This window comes from Chinchilla lanigera, unplaced genomic scaffold (assembly GCF_000276665.1).
Source record: "Chinchilla lanigera isolate Chin_1 unplaced genomic scaffold, ChiLan1.0 scaffold00028, whole genome shotgun sequence".
Classification (NCBI taxonomy): domain Eukaryota; kingdom Metazoa; phylum Chordata; class Mammalia; order Rodentia; family Chinchillidae; genus Chinchilla; species Chinchilla lanigera.
Window position 1 is genome coordinate 2,984,229 of NW_004955429.1, and position 19,488 is coordinate 3,003,716.

Below are 19,488 nucleotides of genomic sequence, written 5' to 3' on the forward strand. Positions count from 1 at the left end.
AGGAAACAAAAACATTCAGTACATCACAAATGATGTCCTCCTTACCCCCAAATTCATGTTTACCCTGATTCTCAGAATGTAACCTTATTTGGAAGTAGAACCTTTACAGATGTAATCAAACTGAGATGAGGTTAAAATGGATTGGGGTGAGCCTTAATCACCCTTAGAAGGACATCCTTAGAAGGAAAGGAAGAATTGGAAGCACAAAAAATTACTTATGAGATTGTTCTTGGCCTCAGGGTTGGTAAGAACAGAGAATAATTTCAGACAGATCATATTACCAGATAGTATTTGGAGAGGAAATACTTTTTCATGGTATATAATTTAAGAAATTAAGATATAGGCTTAGATGCAATGACAACAAACCAAAATATCAAGAACATTGTTCATTTTGGTCTATGTCGACATTAAGTCTGGTCTGGTAGTCCTGCTATGTGAGGCTGTTATAAGTCCAGGATCCTTGTATTTTATTGTTTTGCCATGTAATTTCTTCCCTATATGTCCACAAGAAAACTTCAGCAGAGACCTGCATTACCAGCCTAGGCATTTTGGCCTCAGAGTGTATTTCTTTTGAACATGGTTCCTGGTCCCAACCATGATAAGTAGGAAGCTCCTACCCTTGCAAGTTAGTGGAGTCTTTACATGGTGTGTTAGTCAGCCTTCCACCATTGTGATAAAATACTTGAGTTTACTTAACAGAAAAGCTTTGTAATTTTGGCTCACAGTTTCAGAAATTTATGTCCATAGTAACTGGGCCCTGTTGCTTTGGGGTCTGTGGCAAGGCAGTAGTAAATCAGAGAGGGAACACAGGGTAGAGGAGGCTGTCACGATGTCTGCGAAGCATAGACAGAGGAAAGAGCTATGATCTCAGTTTCTTCTTGTGTGGTATGACCCCAAAGACCTAAAGTCCTCCCACTAGGACCCAGCACTTAAAGGTGTTACCACCTGCTAACAGCGTCACAGGCTGGGGACCAAGCTTTTAACATATAAGTATTTGGGAACGCATTTATCCAAACTATAACAGAGGGTGATGTTAAAGTCTCACATTTGATTTATTATTTGTTGTATTTGTATACACTAAAGAATCTTGATTATATTTCCTAAAAAAGTGCTCCTTCTTTCTTGGTAAATGAACTTAATTCTTATAATTTATAGTAAAAAATGACATTATTTTAAAAAGGAGTTATTTCTGTCAAGATTTTCCTCTCATGTGGATAAATTATGAAAGAAATACAAGATTGTGGTCTCCTGACACTGCATTTTATCTCAGTGGAACTCTAAATCGTGTGTTAGCATAACATTTCATTGAAACAGTTTATATTGAAAAGTAAAAAGGAAGTCATTAGATTAGAAAAAGATATAGCCCATATAAGAGTGTTACATTATTTACATTTTTACTATGATTACTATGAAGATTAACTGAAATAGTAGATATAAAGCCTTAGTAGCTACCCAAATTTTCCTAAGAGACACCCCCTTCAACACAGTTAAGCCTTTCTCCAGAAGGAAGACCTAGTTATTTACAAAACAATAATTTTCATCCTTAGTTATCTAATACTTGCTCTTTCCTGGGAACCCCTGGTTGTTGTTGCTCGGTACTCCTACAAATCTCTCAGATTGGCAATCCACCAAGAAAGAGTTCCTGCTCACCAAAGAATTCATTCTTTTTAGAAGTGGGTCAGTCACTTGCATTAATTAAATGAAACTTGCTGGAAACCCAAACAACCAAACTCAAATTGTTTTGGCTTTTAACTATATTGCTAATGAAGGTGATGGAGGACAGCCCGGAGTTTCTGCTTTCCTGTCTTACTCTAGCCACTGAAATGACGATCTCTGCCTCACCATCATCCCCACCCCCATTTAATTGCCAGACGGAAAAAGATGATTCAGGCTAGAAACTGCAAATGTGGAGGAAAAGTACATTTCTATTAGAGATGAGAAGGCTGATAGAGTTCTTGATCACCATCTTCAAGTTGACGAGAAGTTAAAATGAGATATGTCTTGGGCAAGTTTTTGACTGATGATAAAAGCCGGAAGATATAAGTCTAGATTGGCTGATGCCTGAGATTCCTGTAATTCCTCCCCGATTTATCAGCAAAAGTCCTGGGCATTACTTGATCTTACAAGTCCTCCTTCTGAACGGACAGCTGCATTGTTTAAGACTGTTGTAAGCCCTTAGGAAAATACAATTTAATACTCTCTTAATAATTCAATAAATAATTAGGAAAAATACTCCATGTAAACTGTCCAGTCAAAAAATGAACACAGCTCCATCATCCTTACAAGAGAACTAGTCAGAAGAGTAGCTGCTTCAAAAATATGTATTGTACAAATCACTTAATAAACAATTACTCTAGAACAATAATAAATAAAAACCATTGTCTAGTTAGGTCTGGTGGACTGTGTCTAAAGAGTTTGGAGTCTTGCTTGATCTTGGCATTTGGTTTGAATCAAGATACACTGAGAAGAGTTCATTGACATAATGGTATATTTAGCTCATAAATTTTTATATGAAAATCACTAGTATTTGTCTTTCAGAAATTTTGTTTTTTTGTTTTTTCTCTTCTCCCTGAAGTAATCCTTGTTTGGACTAGTTAATAGTTTTACAATACTTTTGTTAACAGTCTCCCCAGCTAAAGAAAAGGAAGATAGCTATTGGCAACTCAAATATTTTATTTTTTTAAAAAGGTTTCTAAGAGGGTAGTCTGAGCAGTAGAGGATTTGATCTACTCACAAATAGTTTTAGAGAAAACTAATTATAGGATTTAAGACAACTTTTCTCATTCATCTGTGAAGTCCAGTCTTACTTCCCATTGATATAAAAGGGGCCAAGAAGGGGAGACCAGAGATAATGAATGAAATGCATCCTGGGGATGAGGGCATCTTGTGCAATAAATTACTGAGGGTCAATGTAAGGTTGAGAGACATCTGGTGTCTTTCCTGACAAGCTGTGCTTCCGAATGCTGTGTTTTCTCTTTTTTAATGAGATTGGAGAATTAAATTCTTCACAGTGATTTGCCTTTGGGGTTATTGTCACATCCAAGACTTGTTATTTTTGAAGTAGGACTCTTAACCTCTGATGTATGATAGAGTAAATGTTAAACATATGACTCTATCTAAATTTCTGGTTTGATTTTTCCCAGATGTATAATGACTGTATTTAGCTCTTCTGTAAAACTATGTTGGACTTGTATAGGATAATGATTAACTATATTTTTCTGGACTTATTTTTCAATAAATTGAATTGTGATGCATTAGATAATATTTTGACTTTCATTATGCATATTTATTATTAAACCAGAGAATTTTGACATATAACTAGTCTCTCTGTTTATTCTATAGTATTAGAAATTATTGATTCAGTCTATTTTTTATTCTTTTTTTGCATATGCACATATAGTACCTATATACATATGTATGCTTATATATGAAGACACATGCAGCTTTTAGTCTTTAGCAGAACAATATTTTAAATTTAGAAAGAAACACTGAGATCATCTTGTTTTTTCTAAATTTCTAGCCTAGCTCAGGAACCTTACATAATATTTTTAAACAGAAGTCAAACTAATGATTGAAAATGTTTAGGAATTGGGCTGGGGTGGCTCAGTGATAGAACACTTGTCTGATATATTTAAGGCCCTGTATTCAATCCTTAGCACCAAAAAACAAAACAAAACAAAAAATAAAACAGTGAAAATAGGGAAAAGAGAAATATTGCCTTTGAAGGTAGCCATGACATTACTGGATGATATATTTGAGAATTAAGCTTGAAACTAGTGTATCTGGGCTGTTATAACAAAATATAACAGGCATGGTAATTTTTAAATGACAAATTTATTGCTCACAGTTCTAGAGGCTGACAAGCCCCAAAACAAAGTGTGACAGAATTCATGTCTGGTAAGAACTATCTATCTCTTTGCCTCAAAACTGTGTGCTTGCATGGGGGAAGGAAGGGAAAAGAAGCTCTCAGGGGCATTTTTCACAAGGGCATTAATCCCATTCATGAAGACCCTGGTCTTATGATATAATTACTTCTTAGGAGTATACCTCTTAGTACTATGGCATTGGAGATTGCATTCAGACCATATCTCCTAACTATGTGATATTCTGAGTATTAAAAAAGTATAATTGGACTTCAAGGAAGATGGCAAGGTGGTGAACAGCAAGCAGAGAAAGAGCCTCTCTGAGATTTATTGTCCAGTTTTAGTGTATTTGCTGCCAAAGCAAGCACCCGAGATTTGGCATCCAGATGCTGGAATATAGCAGTGTAAGAGAGAGAAGAAGATAGAAGTGGATCCCTGGGACCCACCAAGGATCTGAAGTGAGAATTGAAGCCTACAGGGAGAGTGATGAGAGAGACTTCAGTGAAGAACAAGGAGGGGAAAGTGGTACTTTCTCTCTCAGCCCAGAGTCATGGTGTGCAAGGGGAGGCTTGAACATGCAGGCCCACAGAGACTAGTGGTGACCCCAGAGGCCTCCACAGAGAAATGTACCAGTGGAACAGGACCATGGATACAGTGGACTGCAGTGGTTGGTGAGTTGTTTGGGTCCAGCTGTCCCCAGGAGAAGGTGATTGGCTGGTGGCCATCTTGTGGAGGGGTCAGCTGAGCTCAGAACTCAGAGCAACTGCTGGCTCCATCTAGTGACTCCCAGTGTCAGGGTGAGGCAGAACCAAGTTCCTGCTGGCAGGGTTAAAGAGCTGAGTCAAACTGGCAGAGAGCCAAGTTCAAACTGGCAGGAGACACATGGATCATTGCAAAATGAACAAATTGCATTCCAGCCTCAAAACCAAAACCAGCCTGAACTTCAGTGAAACTAAAGGTGCAGGCTTGCTGAGATTATCCACACTGCATTGTAAATGTATCACTGGCTTGCTGGGCACAGATCTTGGCTGTGTTAGCCCAATTTGTCTACCAGTGACAGCAGAGACATGCTTTGAAGTAGATTTTTTCCCTATTTTATTCCCTTTTTTATCCCCTCTTTTCTTGTTTTTGTTTTCTTTTTTCTTTTCTTGATTGTTCTTATTTTTATATGAGTGTGAACATTGTTTCTATTTTTTGTTGTTGTTGTTCTGTTCTGTTCTTATTTATATTTCTTCCTTCTCTCTTTCCCTCATGCCTTCTTCACCAGTTTCCCAAAGTTTGTATGATCCTCCTTTCTTCTCCAGCCTTCTTGTTAATCTCCTCCTCTTCTATTTCTCTGTTTTCCCCCATAACCCCTTTTAAATTTTCTTGCCTGAGAGGAAAATCACCATACTGAGGGCTTATTTATTGCATACAATATTCTGATTTGCTTCAGATTTTGTTGTATAAGCACAAATCTAATTCATATAGTTAAAGATAGAGAATTAATTTCACAGTTTGTCATTCGCTAGGCTGTATTTGATGCTATTGTTATTGCTGACTGTACAACTTTATCCAAGGTGACATAACTGTTCTAATCAGTTGTTCTTCCTGGTATGCCAAGACTGAGATTGCCTAAGGGTCCTAAATGATACTGTAGACCACTGCCAAAGAACCAGGGACTAGGCCAAATAGGCAGCAACTTGTCAACCCCCCAAAATTGAAGTTAGGATCCTGCAACAGACTCAAAACCAAAAAGCTAGTTATATCTGGAAGACATATCTGAGAAGTAGTTATTTACTAATGGTTCTAAAGATTAGCAATAAAGCTACTCGTCATAAGCAATTTACAAGCATCAATCCAGGAGCTGAACTAAAAAAAAAGAAAGAAAATGAAAAGACTCTCAGGCAAGATGCAACCCCAGGCCTCCAGCTCACTGAAGGCAAATCTGGGGTGGGGGTGGGAGACTGAGGTGGAAAAACTTGAAAGCAACACACCTGGACTCTCTGAAGTAATTACAGCAGAAGTAACAAAGCAGATGAATGCGGCTCTAGAAAAAAAATAAAATCAGAAATAATCTCTCAGGTAATTACAGAGGTGGTGGCCATAATGAATGACATGGTTAGTGACTGTAGAGCAGTCACAGATAAAAATAGAGGATATTAGGAAAATTATGGAAACCATGAATGTCCAACACAGGAAAGAAATGGAATCCATGAAACAGATTCAAACAGGTATTAAGAAGATTAAAATTTCCACTGAAAGTATACGCAGCAGGATGAACCGGATGGAGGACAGAATCTCAGATATAGAAGACAGGATTGGAGTTAGTTATCATGAAAATAAAGATGTGTTAAAAATAGAAACAGACCTCAAAAAAATCAATCCAATAGCTGCTAGATGATGCAAAGAGTAATATAAGTTTGGTTGGAGTCAATGAAATAGCAGGAGGTAGTGCAAACAACAAAAAATATCTGATCACAGAAGTAATGGCAGAAAACTTCCCAAGCATGGAAAAAGAATTTGACCTGACATATAGAGTTCCAATTGGCCATGATAAAAAAATCTATACCAGAGCATATAATAGTCAATATTCTAGAAATTTAACACAGAACAGAATATTAAAAAATGTTAGAGAAAAGGAACAAATCATCCATAAAGGAAAGCCCATCAGAATCATGGCAGACTACTCAGCAGAAAACATCAAGTTAAGGAGAGCTTGGAGTGAAGTATTGCAAGCCCTAAAAGAAAACAACCTCCAACTCAGTTTGATGTACCCCACAAAAACTGTCTTTCAAAACTGATGGGGAAGTAAGATACTTCCATGCCACAGAACAGATGAAAATATTCATGACCACTAAAACAGCACTTCAAAATGTTTGGAAGGACACTGTAGAAAGAGATAACAAGACTACCTCTCCATGAACCCCAAAAGAAGGAATCGAATAGGCAAGACAAATAATTAAACAGGGTGGTGATGGGGAGGCAGGGAATCAACAACAGGAGAATAACATGATAAGGATAAGTCAATACATACCAGTTATAACCATCAATGTAAATGGACTGAAATCACCAGTCAAAAAAATGGATTGGCAGAATGGATCAAGAAGCAATATCCAACAGTATGCTGGATATAAGAAACACATTTAACTCAAAAAGAAATTCATATACTGAAAGTCAAAGGAGGAAAAATAATTCTCCATGCAACAGGAACCTAGAAAAAAACAGGTGTAGCTGTTCTATTTACAGACAAAGTAGATTTCAAGCCAAGACTGATTAAGAGAGACAGAGAAGTTGCTACATACTTGTTAAGAGAACAAGTGGAAGAGATAACAATCGTAAATATATATGTACAAATGCCAGCACATCCACTTATATAAAACAGATATAAATGAACATGAAAATTCAAATAAGCAATAATACAATTGTAATGGGGGATCTCAATACCCTACTGTTACAAAAAGAGAGATCTACTAGATAAAAAATCAACAATGAAATATTAGAGCTGAACCAAACTGTGGAACAAACAGACTTAGTAGATGTCTACAGAGTGTTCTACCCAATAGCATCAGAATGCACATTCTTTTCAGCTGCACACAGGATGTTCTCCAAAATACATACTAGGTCATAGAACATGCTTAAGTAAATTCAAAGGAATTGAAATTATCGCATGCATATTATAAAATCATAGTGCAATGAAATTGGAAATCAATGGCCAAAGAAATTACAAGAACTTCATAAACATATGGAAATTAAATAACACCCTCCAGAACAACCAATGGGTCACAGATAAAATTAAAGAAGAAATTAGAAAGTTTCTACAATTAAACAATAGTGCCAATACAAGATACTGGAACTTGTAGGACACAATGAAGACAGTTATACAAGGGAAATTTATAGCGGTGAATTCTCACATAAGAACAATGCAAGCTCAAGTAAACAACCTAATGTTGAACTTCAAGCTTCTATAAAAAAGAAGAGCATGTCAAGCTGAAAGCTCATACAAGAGGGAAATTATTAAGATCAGAGCAGAAAGTAATGCAACAGAGACTAAGAAAATAATACAAATTCAATAAATAGTTCATTCTTTGAAAGATTGAATAAAATGGATAAACTCTTAGCTAACCTTATCAAAGGAAGTAAAAGACTTAAATCCATGCAATTAGGAATGAAAAAGGTGAAGCCACAACAGATCCTGCAGAAATCCAAAAGATCATCAATACGTACTTTGAGAAGCTGTGTTCTAATGAGATAGAAAACAGAAGAAAGCAACAAATTTCCAGATACATATGAATTATGAAAGTTGAATGAAGAATATATAAAAATTCTAAATAAACCAATACCAATCAATGAAATCAAAGGTGTAATTAAAATCTATCAACAAAGAAAAGCCCGGGCCCAGCATTGATGGACTCAATGCTGAATTCTATAAGAAATTTAGAGAATACCTAATATTGTTACTTCACAAATTCATTAATGAAGTTGAATTCATACCTGGAACCAAATATTACCCTTATACCAAAACAAGAGTCAGATCCAACCAAAAAAAAGAACTACTGGCCAATCTCCTAACGAATAGACCTGCAAAAATCCTCAGTAAGACACTGGAAAACAGAATGCAGCCAATCATGAAGAAGATTATACAGTATGACCAAGTAGGATTCATCCCAGGGGTGCAGGAATGGTTCAACATACACATATCAATAAATGTCATGTACCATATTAACAGAGCCAAAGACAAAATCATGTGACTATCCCAATGGATGCAGATAAAGCAAGTAGCAAAGTCCAATACCCATTCATGATAAAAATCCTACAGAAAAATTGGAATAGATGGTCTTTCTCTCAATCTGATAAAAGTCATCTATGACAAACCAACAGCCAATATCATATTAAATGGACAAAAACTGACAGTTTTTTTTTTATCTAAAATCAGGAGCAATACAAGAATGTCCATTATTATTACTCTTAGTCAATATAGTTTTGGGAACATTTGCCAGAGCAATTAGACAAGAAAAAGAAACAAAAGGAATAAGGATAGGAAAGAAAAAAGTGAAATTATTATTATTTATGGATGACATGATATTCTACATAGAAGACCACAAACACTCTACCAAAAGACTTCTAGATTTAGTAACCAAAATCAGTTATGTACCTGCATACAAAGTCAGCACTCAAAAAGCAGTAGCATTCCTATATACAAACAACAAACACATTGAGAGAGAAATTAGGAAAACAACACCTTTCACAATAGCATCCAAATAGTGAAATACCTAGAGATCAGTCTAATGAACGAAGTAAAAGACCTTTATTTATTTATTTATTTTTGTCTTTTTGAGACAGGGTCTCACTATGTAGTTCATGCTGGCCTTGAGCTCACTTAGTAGCCCAGGCTGGTCTCCAACTCTCAGTGTTCCTCCTACCTCAGCCTCCTGCATGCTGGGATTACAGGTGTACACCACCATGCCCAGCTAAAAGACCTTTACATTGAAAACTACAGTATTCTGGAAAAGGAGTTTGAAGAATGTGGAGGGCTACCTGGATGACTCTCCTTGAAAGAAGAATAACTGTTTCCATTTTGGCTAAACCTGGCTCTATATCTATGTATTGATGTGTACAGAGCTGGCTAAGACTTTTCCTTATCCCATCAATTGGCTTTAAACAATGCAAATCAGTCTATGGGAGGTGCTGTTGTGTAGTCTTTGAAGCAAGGTGACAGATCGGTATTGCTCCACCAAGTAGCTCCCAAGAAGCATGTTGAGCTGGGCTGGATGGAGAGCCATGCTGGGCCAGAGCCTCGAGATAAGAGGCTATGACTTCCCAGGTCATAACAAATTGCACAGCAGAGCTGAATCACTGACCCTAAAACATTAGATAGTACTTGGAATTATGTTATGCAGATTACTCTTCCTGTATATCCTTCTTTCTACATATTGCAGATGTAATTTCAGGCCACAGCTCACAGCACTCATGTACGGACTGCCACTCTCATACTCACTCATCCCTGAGCCTCTCCCCTCTTCATGAATTAATAAAACCCAGGTTTAGCCCTGCATTGAGGCCTTCGTTCCAGTTAGCCATTATCCTAGCTGGACTTAGGACCCCCTGGTTCTCCACAACTATAAATATGCCTTAGTGTCTCTATGCTTGCCATGTGTTGCACTGGAGGTGGTTGATTGGAATTAACTTATTAGAATTCCAATAACTTTTTCATGGGATTACAAATATAACCTTTCCACATTGCAGTGAGGTCTGGGAAAGGCTTTCAATAGAAGAAGATGTTAGAAGATGGAAGGATATCCCTTGCTCTTGGGTAAGAAGAACAAATATCATGAAAATGGCCATACTTCCAAAATTGTTATACAGATTTAATGCAATCTCAGTCACAGTTCCCATAGCATACCTCATAGGCTTAGAGAAAAAATCTTAAAATTCATTTGGAACCAAAGCAGACCTAGAATACCAATCACAATTCTGGGCAACAAAGGCAAGGCAGGGGGATCACAATCCCTGACTTGAAATTATACTACAAAGTTATTGAGATAAAAACAGCATGGTACTGACAAAAAACAGACCTGAGGATCAGTGGATCAACTTAGAAGATGTTTACACAACTCCAAACACATTCAGCCACCTTCTCTTTGACAAAGGGGCCCAACACCTTCAGTGTAGCAAAAATAGTCTCTCAGTAAAATGTGCTGAAAAAAATGTGCTGGAAAAACTGGTTTTCTATATGCTGAAGATTAAAACTAGACCCATATACTAAACTAAAATAGAAGGAATCAAAGATCTACATATTAAAAGAGAAACACTAAGTGTGCTGAAAGATAGACTAGGTAAAACTCTTGAATACGTTGGTATAGGTAAAGACTTTGTCAATAAACTTTCATCACACAGGAAACATCACAAAGAATTAACAACTGGAATCTCATCTTATTAAGAAGCTTTTGCACAGCAAAATAAACTACCAACAGAGTGAAGAGACAATCACAGTGTGGGCAAATATTTTTGCCAGCTGTTCCTCAGACAAAGGACTATTATCCAGAAGACATAAAGAGCTAGAGATATAGCTCACTGGCACAGCACCTGTCTGGCAATTGCAAGGTCCTGAGTTCAATTCCCAGTACAAAAAAAAGACAATATACAAAGAACTCAAAAAATTCATACCCCCAGATTTAAAGACCCAATCCAAAACTGGGCATCTGAAATGAGTAGACACTTCTCAGATCAAGAAGTATAAATGGCAAATGAATATATGAAAAAATATTCAACATCACTGATCATAAGCCCTACAATACTACAGCAGTAGATCTGATAAGAAAGCCCACTACTGGATAACTAATAGGCAGGTAGTTCACACAATGTAGGTATGTTGGATAAAGGGAAGATTCATATCCCAGATGGAACAAAGCAAGATGACAGCAAGTTTCATCTTGTTACTCAAAACAGCACATAATTTAAAACTTAGGAATTGTTTATTTCTGGGATTTTTTACTATTTTCCGACCATAGCTGACCATGGGTAACTGAAACTGCAAAAATAAAACTATCATTAAAAGGTGGGCTACGGTAAATAGTGTTGCCTAAATACTGCTTGCTGTATTCTGTGTTTTTACCCTGAGATTTAGTCAAGATAGACTTAAACAGGAGGCTTGGTGAAAAGCAACTCCATATCTGCAGCCCAGATCTTGGCCAGCTGGTATCCACTAAGTTCTGAGTAACAATGCCTGATAAGACTGACATTTTTGTGATTATTGAAGAAATCACCACCACAATCCAGTATGGTATCTTTCTCAGCAACTCCCAGATATCCTTGGCAATACCCAGATGCCTGAAGCCACCTCTGTGGAAAACAAATATTTATAGCATCTGTATTTTTAAATGAATTTCAAGATAAGAGTTCAGAATTAGACTAAGAGACTTACTGTTATCTGTGAAGGAGAAAATAAAATATTTAAAAGGGAAGAATGAAGGGTCTATAGGTAACTTTGTTTGCAGAACGTATTTAAAAACTTTAGAGAAATATAAGTTTAAACAGAATTCTTAAATTCTGGGGTTTGGAATAGTGAGTATATATTTTTGCAAACACACACAGACTGAGAGAACAAATATTGAAGCAAACACCAAGATCTGGATAACTGTACTTCTTTGTCTTTGTGATAAAAGTACTTGAGAAGACTAGTGATGCCTTGGTGGAATAATGTGCCAGGTTCTGCTTTGCCTGACAGGAAATTCCTAAGGAATCACCACTCTGTGTTCTATAGGATGGACAGAGGGCAGCATCCTGATGTCTTCCAGGAAGCACCCAATGAGCTACACAGTGATTAAGTCCATTTACACAAAGCTTTTCTACCTTAGAATACTCATAGTGTTGGGATTATAGGGATGTGCCATCATGCCCAGCTTTACTGTGCCTGATTTATAAATTGAATGTTCTCCTAGGCATACATGAATAGAAAAACAGTATATTGAGTGAGGCACTATTTGTGTTTTCAGACATCCACGGGCTCTTGGAATGTATCCCCTTGGATAAGGAGGACTATTCTAGATGGATTAACCTCAATTTTGCTGTAAAACAGAACAGCAGAACCTTCCTCTCTCTCTTCTCATAGTTAAGAAACAGTAGGGCAGTTCTAAATTCAGGGGAGAAGGAGTAGCCCGGGAGGGAGCACTTTCATGTACTGAGCAGCTTGCCCACATAGCGCGCAGGCATGTCCTCAACATGGCTCACATCCCTCCCAGCTTTGCAACCAAAGCACAGACTTTCTTTCGCATGATGTTCCTAAGCCACTCAGCTTGTCCTACTTGTCTGATGACACAATGGCGGAGGCACACATTCAACAGTGGTGCACTACCAAAGCAATTATCACTCTTAAAATGAACTCTGATCTACAGCTGATCACTGTGTCTCATGCTGGGAGGGCCGCACGGCTCACTGAAACTGGGTTGTCTTATTTGTTTTCCACTAAGCCTTGTGTTTTGTGGGTCCTAGTGGGATTCACAAAGGGTTTTCCTGGATTTTTATATCAGCAAGATGGGGTCTAATGTAGAACTGATAAACACATGTTATCAGGTGTTTATTTCCAAGTCACGCCACTCTGTACCTCTGGAGCAGCCAGGGTTCAGCCTAGAAACTGGAAGAAATTTGGGATTCCTTCTCTGCTCAGTGCCCTGTGTGCTGTTTTGAAGACGGCTCTGCTTTGTTTCCTTTGTATCTGGATCTCTCTGCAAGGCAGCCTTAGCAGTTGGTGTTAGAAGATGGTTAGACTTGCCATGCTTTTTCTTTTCTGCGGAATCTGCCCTACTAAATAGCATTGCTTGTTTAAACAATCATAAAAGTCATAAATTTGACCCAGGCATGGTATTGCATGCCTGTTATCCCAGTACTTGGGGAGGAAGACTAAAGAGGATGATCACAAACTCAAGTTCAGCCTAGGTAACTTAACCCCTGTCTCAAAATAAAGTATCAGTGCAGGGCCAGGGGCATATCTTAGTGAGAAGGCCATGGGTTTAATCCCTAATACCAAAAAATTTTACAAACTTGTCATAAGAGTTGGTCTATGGAAAAAATTTAATATCTAGCATAGCCTTGAATATAATAAAATTATTTGAAGGATGTTGGTTACTTATTAATGATGTTTTTGTAATTTTTTAAAGAAACATTCCTGTTTTCATGCATAAATTCTCAACTTGTTTACTGTTTTATTGATAGGTCAGACAAATGCTTTTTCTCTATGCTCTAACACTGCTAATAAGCAGAGGAAGCCAGACTTCACATCCAGAGAATAATCAAAGGAGCTTTGCACACCAAACTGAAATGTTGAGTTCCAAAGCTGAGCTAAAAACTCTTCTTGATTTTAACCATGAATAGCAAAATCTCAACACTGTCCCGTGACACCAGGTGGGATAACCAGGGCACACAAGGAAGAGCCTTGTCCTGGGGTGGCTGTGAAAGAAAGCTTCGAGATGCTGCTGAGAGGCTGATGAGAAGTCAGGCTCTGCTCTGTGAGGTAGAGATGCTTCAGCCCACTGCACTGGTACACTGGGCTCCCCGTGTGGTTTATTTTCAGTCACAGTCAGAGGCGATGCACCTGCCAGTCACATTTGACATCAGCTGCCAGAGGAGCACTCTCAGTCCGTGACCACGGAAGTCAGCAGCACTGTAAAATTTTTAAATACCAAAAATAGGAATATAGTGAATGGATCTGAAGTAGTCTGCTCTCATGGAATATTCATCCAAAAGTCATTTAAATTGGGTATTTTAATCCTGATATTTAAGTATTTCTTAGTGGTTTTGGCAAAAATGTTTCCTCTACATATATTAGGTCCTATAAAAGCTGTTTACAAGTGGTTTCTGCTTGAGTATATTTCAATACTTCCAGCCTTTCAGTACTGAGAGACTTCTAGTAGGGATGTAAACTGTAATTGGTTACACAGTAAATTAGCTCTTAAAACAAAGAGAATGCTAAGTTGTGCATATTGTGCAAGCATATGAGCTCAACCCCTATGCATAAGAACTAAAAGTGCTCCAAGAGTGAATCACTTTCCCTGAGGTCTCTAGTTCTTTCAGGTGTATTTGGTAGTGCACTGATGTCTTAGTTAGCTCAGGTCACAACAAAATATGATAGACATGGTGGTTTAGACAGACTTATTTTTCTCATGGTTGTGGAGGCTAGAAAGTCCAAAGTCAAGGTCCTGGCCAGCTTGGTTTTTGGTGAGGGTGCTCTTCTTGGCTTGTTGATGGCTTTCTTTCTGCTGTGTTTTCCTGTGTCCTTCCTGGTGCAGGCACGGGGGAAGGGGAGAGAAGAGAGCCACCTCTCTGGTGTCACTTCCTGGAAGGACATAATCCTGTCAGAGCAGGGCCCAAATATTTGGATTTCATTTAACCTTAATTAGTTCCTTCAAAGCCTTGTCTCAAATGTAAGCAGACTGGGTGTTAAGGCTTCAACATTGTGTGTATGTTTGTTTTATTTTGCGTTGATGTGGAGCTGGGGGATGCAGACATTCAGTTCACAGTACTTGGTAACCTACAGTTCCTGATCCCACTTACAGAAGATAGACTACGCTTTTGGACAAATGCATGGAACTTTCACGTATAGGTGGAGGAACTGACTTACGAGAGCTTATCATAATTTGTGTTAGAATGATGGGCAAAGATACCCCAAAATTAACATGAAGTTACTTTCATTATTTTCTTTTTTAACCACTTGTGTCAGTGTAGTAACATCAATGCCCTGCTTTGAGTATGTGAGCTGGTCAACTTTTAAAACACTCTTATGCCAGTTCTTCACAGCACACCCTAACACCCATTTGTTGAATAGCTGATGTGTGCTAGGAACTCCCTAGAAGTTTTATATTCTTTATTTTAATCTGTATCATAATAGTGGTAGATGTAATATTTTACCATCTTTATGGGGATCTGGAGAGTAGACGGTTGGCCAAGTTCACAGAGCTTGTTCTAGTGGACTTATGATTTGAACACTGGCGGTACTGAAGCTTGTGCCCTTCTCCTGTGTCTCATAAGAAGGTGTCATGTGTCCAGGGGCACAATGGAGCAACAGGAGATACTACTTTGGGATTCCTCTTCCCTGGGATTCTGAGTTGCTTCCCCTTCTTTTGATTACCTGGGCATGATAGCCATGTGACTAGGTAAGCCCAGAACTGAACCTCTACCTATTGAAATTCAGAAATTTTAAAGAGAAATATTCTCAAAGAACCACCTCAAGAACTAGACTCCATGTATAACTTAAATTATAGTATCAAAATAACTCAAGTAAACTTGTATTTCTGCAGGGCAATCAGAATGTAACCTGAATGTCTTGACTGCCACATGCAAGTAGACCCTGCTGTAACATTTTGATGCTTTATTTCTCACTGGTGTGGGTCAGGTTAATTGGCATTTGTGCGTTTAAGCCAGTTCTTCCTGGCATCTGGTGACACTGTAGGCCTATAACGCTGGAGCATGGGAATTCATACCAGATTTACCAACCGTTACCTGCTTCATGGGAAGTACCAAGTGAATCCCTTAAAATGCATGAGGTCAGCCAAGGCCAGGGCAAATGCAGGCCACTGAGCAGGGACATAGACTCCTGACAAGATTTAGGACAGCTTTAAGGAAGTGGTAAGATAAAAATAAATTAGAGAAGCACTATGTGAGTTCCATTCAGGTTTTGGCCATGCCTGCTCTAGACTGGCCAACTATAAATTTGGCTGTACCAGCTGATGACAAAACAATGTCACTTCCTTGGTTTCCATTAAAATAAACTTGGCCAGAGAGAGACTTTTTTTTTGGTACCAGGAATCGAATTCACAACCTCATGCTTGCCAGGCAGGTCCTTGGACTGCTGAGCTACATCCTCAGCCCCAGAGATAGACTTCTTTAGTACATTTTCACTTGTGTTAGGATCTATTACTTTCATTCCATTTGTTATTTGAAGACAAATCATTACCTTGGACTAAATATGATTAGGAAGTAGCTGTCAAAGGGGCATATTGCAAATGATTGAAGTCTCCAATTCCAATTTTATTTTTGTGCTGAATTGGACATCAGTTTGCATTTATTTCATATGAGAGCTAATTAAAAATTGAAAGTCAAACATCACATATAATTATAGTTTTCCATCAAAATGATAGGAATTCAGCAGTTTTAGAATTTCCCTTTATAGTTTTTTTAAAAAATTGCTTACTAAAGATTTTTAGATTGTAATACCACAGAAATTTGCAAAAGTGCATTTAGACATCACTGCAATAATACTTTAGCACATTTAAATTTTTAAAAACAGTTGGACTCTGTTTTAGAGTGGCATAGATATGACTCATTAAAAGAGAAAATATTCACTATATCTAGTTGCATTAAAAGAAGATTAATCTTGCATCATCCAGGGTCCAGTTAGGTGATTTAAATGAGAAATTTAATGTAAAGATCATTAAATCATGAAAGTATGTAATTACTAAAACAGGCAAAACTTCACACAATGCAATCATAGTAAAGATAGGGAGCAGTTACTACCTCTAGGACTAAGGAAAATAATCTACAGTGTGTGGGCTGTGATTTGCTCTCCCCAATTCTGTGAGCTGGAAGCTCAGTTTCTGAATGCTGAGGCTGAAGTGTTGAAACCTTTAACATGTGGGATCTAGTGCAAGGGTTTTGGTCATGGGGTTTCCAGCCTCAAGAATGGATTCATGGTATCTCTTAGGAATGGGGCAGGTTTGTCAGGTTATATTAACTCTCTATAGTTTGTGGGGTTATATTAACGACCTAGCATGTGGGTTCCTGTAAAAGAAGAAGACTGGCCCCTTCTGAGTCACTTGCCTCATGACCCTTCTTTCCACATGGCTCTGTCATAGTGCCATTCATCATGTTTCAGTGGAGCCAGAAGGTCCTCAGCAGAGACCAGACAGATGAGGCGACCAATCTTGGATTTTTAGCTTCCAAAACTGTGAGCTAAATAACCTCTTTTTTTTTTGCAATCACAATGAGATCTCACTTCATGCATCCTAGGGCAGCTATCAGGAGCTTTTGTATGCTGTTAGTTAGATTAGGAAATGGTGCTGCTACTTTGGAAAGAATTTGCCAGTTCTTCAAATGGTTAAGTATAGAGTTACCATAGGACCCAGTGTTATGGTTTAGATCTAAAATGCCCCCCATAGTCTCTTTGTGTTTGAAAGGTTATTGGATCATGGTGGCACTATTAGGAATGTAACTGAATATGCTCTTAAGAGATAGGACCTGGGCAGAGGAGGTGGGTTGCTCAGAGAGTGACGTGGAAGGGCATATCTCCCTCTCTGTGCTTCCTGGCTAGCACGGAGTGAGCAGTTATCCTCTGCAGCAGCCCATGTACCATGATGCTTCTGCTTTGGAGTCAGCCAACTGTGGATAGAAACTTCTAAGAACCATGGGCTCAAATAAGCCTCTTTTCTTTGAAGTTGTGGATGTTGGATATTTTGTCCCAGTGACAAGGAAAGCAACTGAGACACCAACACTTCCACTTCAACGAATAAAAAGAAAAAAGAAATAAAAACACATGAAATAAAAACACTTGAACACAAGTGTTCCCAGTAACAGTGTTCATACTAGCCAAAAAGTAGAAGTGACTCAAATGCCCCTCAAATGATAAAAGTATAAATAAAACATGATATAACCATGCAATGGAGTGTTGTTTTGCAACAAAAAGGAGTAAACCACTGTTACAAGCTACAACATGGATGAAAGTTGAAGCCACTGTGCTAATTGAAGGAAGTCAGTTACAAAAGAGCAAACATTACATGGCTCCATTTCTATGAGTCCAGAATAAGCAAAACTACAGAGACAGGGTCAGATTAGCAGTTGCCTACGGCTATTTAGGAGAGGATGAAAGATGGAGAGGTAATGACTGACAGTTCTGGGGTTTCTTTGAGGAGTTATAAAAATGTTCTGAGTTTGGTTCTGGTGATGGTTGCATAACTCTGAATACATTAAAAACCATTGAGTTGTATGTACACTTTAAGTGGATGAATTGTGGGGTATATGAATATTTCATTAGGGTGTTACAAAATTTTGTAATGAAAAAGAGAAGCATTTAACTAAGGCATAAAGGGATAACTGGCAAAAGTCTCAAAAATAATCTGACAATAAGGTAGGTATTTTAGTAGGTTAAAATTTAAAGCATTCTTATATTGGAATCTGAAAAAAATGTATGAAGCCCAGAGAAGACAGACAAGTTGCTCAAAATGTGGCTATTCTAGCTCTCAGCCTATTGTTCCTTATATACATGGAAAGACTACTTCAAGCAAATCTCTTCATCTGTATTCAAATTCTAGATTCTAGTAACTTCTATCCTTTCCGGGAGAGAATGTACGTATTGAGAAATGTGTAGCAGATATATCTCTGACTTAGAGGTGTTAAACAATTTAATAACATGAAAAATATGTTTAGATGTGAAAATGGTATTAGGTTCAGTTATGAAAAACATCTGGTTGGAGAATACAAGTTTAAAGACAGAAAGATTATTGCTGGAATATAGGAATATAGGAAGCGTTTTGGTCTAAATCTCCAAGACCTTTTGGTAGACTTCTTTCTTGATACAAAAGGAACTCCAGCTCTTCTGCACTGCTGTTGTGCTGACCCACATGTTAAGCTCCTAAGACATAAATTGATAGACACAATTCTGAGTCAGACTTTGAGTAGCTTTTATCTTCTTAATAATTCCCATTCAAGATTGCTTTGTTATCAATTTTGTGTTGATCTGTAGATGATTTGTAATGGTTTTCCTTGTTTTTATTTTATTTTCAGAACCACTTCTTTCTTCTATCATTTGTGTTTTGATAAATCAAGACAGAAGCCCTATGGCCCATACTATAGTAACATTCCATTATTCTTAGTTATAATCAGAGAAAGTATTGCTTTTCTTAAATAGGATGATCATAACCAACCAAATTTCTGTTACATTTGGGAGGTTAACCTTTCTGAACAGACCAGGAATTTGGGAAAAATTATTCCTTTTAAAGAAAGAATATATATAAATTCATTAAATGATATACAGATATATATTAAAATAATTTTATCTTTTTCTAAATGATGTCAAAGAGGACATTGAAAGTTTCAGTGTATTGACTAATGTTATTTTTTTTATTTTAAAGAATAAAAGAAGGATAACATAATAATAGGG